The sequence below is a fragment of the Charadrius vociferus genome, unplaced genomic scaffold, assembly GCF_000708025.1.
Source record: "Charadrius vociferus isolate BGI_N301 unplaced genomic scaffold, ASM70802v2 scaffold60, whole genome shotgun sequence".
Taxonomy (NCBI): Eukaryota; Metazoa; Chordata; class Aves; order Charadriiformes; family Charadriidae; genus Charadrius; species Charadrius vociferus.
The window spans coordinates 72623-73036 of record NW_009646524.1 but is presented as its reverse complement, the minus strand read 5'-3'; the positions used below and the strand labels follow the sequence as shown (position 1 = coordinate 73036).

At 47.8% G+C, this 414-nt stretch overlaps 1 protein-coding gene across 1 annotated transcript in view; it reads left to right on the top strand.

The window, feature by feature from the left end:
• LOC104286682 (survival motor neuron protein-like) overlaps window positions 1–414 on the top strand; it is a gene marked incomplete at its 5' end in the record, with an annotated part of 5493 nt that overhangs the window by 3465 nt on the left and 1614 nt on the right. The gene's annotated exons all lie outside the window — the stretch shown is intronic.

Below are 414 nucleotides of genomic sequence, written 5' to 3'. Positions count from 1 at the left end.
GCAGGAGCTGTCAGCATGGTTGTGAAAAATCTGACATGGAGTACTGATTTCTAATTTGCTTTGCACACTTACGAAGGAAGAATATTACAGGAGGAATTAAACTCTTTGCATTGGGGAAGTTGGAAAGGGGGGATTTGGTGCCACAGTGTATCTTCGTGTCAGTCTTTAGCAGTGGAACTAGCTGTTCCTTGGACAACCAGCCTCAAGAGCTAGGAGACAGGGAGGGGAAGCAGAATGAGAGCATCACAATTAAAGAGAAAGAGATCAGTGACCTGCTATGCCGCTTGGATGCACACAAGTCTATGGGACCAGACAGGCTACACCCAAGAGTGCTGAAAGAATTGGCAGACGTGCTCGCCAAACCGCTTTCCATCATTTACAGGAAGTCGTGGCTAACTGGGGAGGTCCCAATGG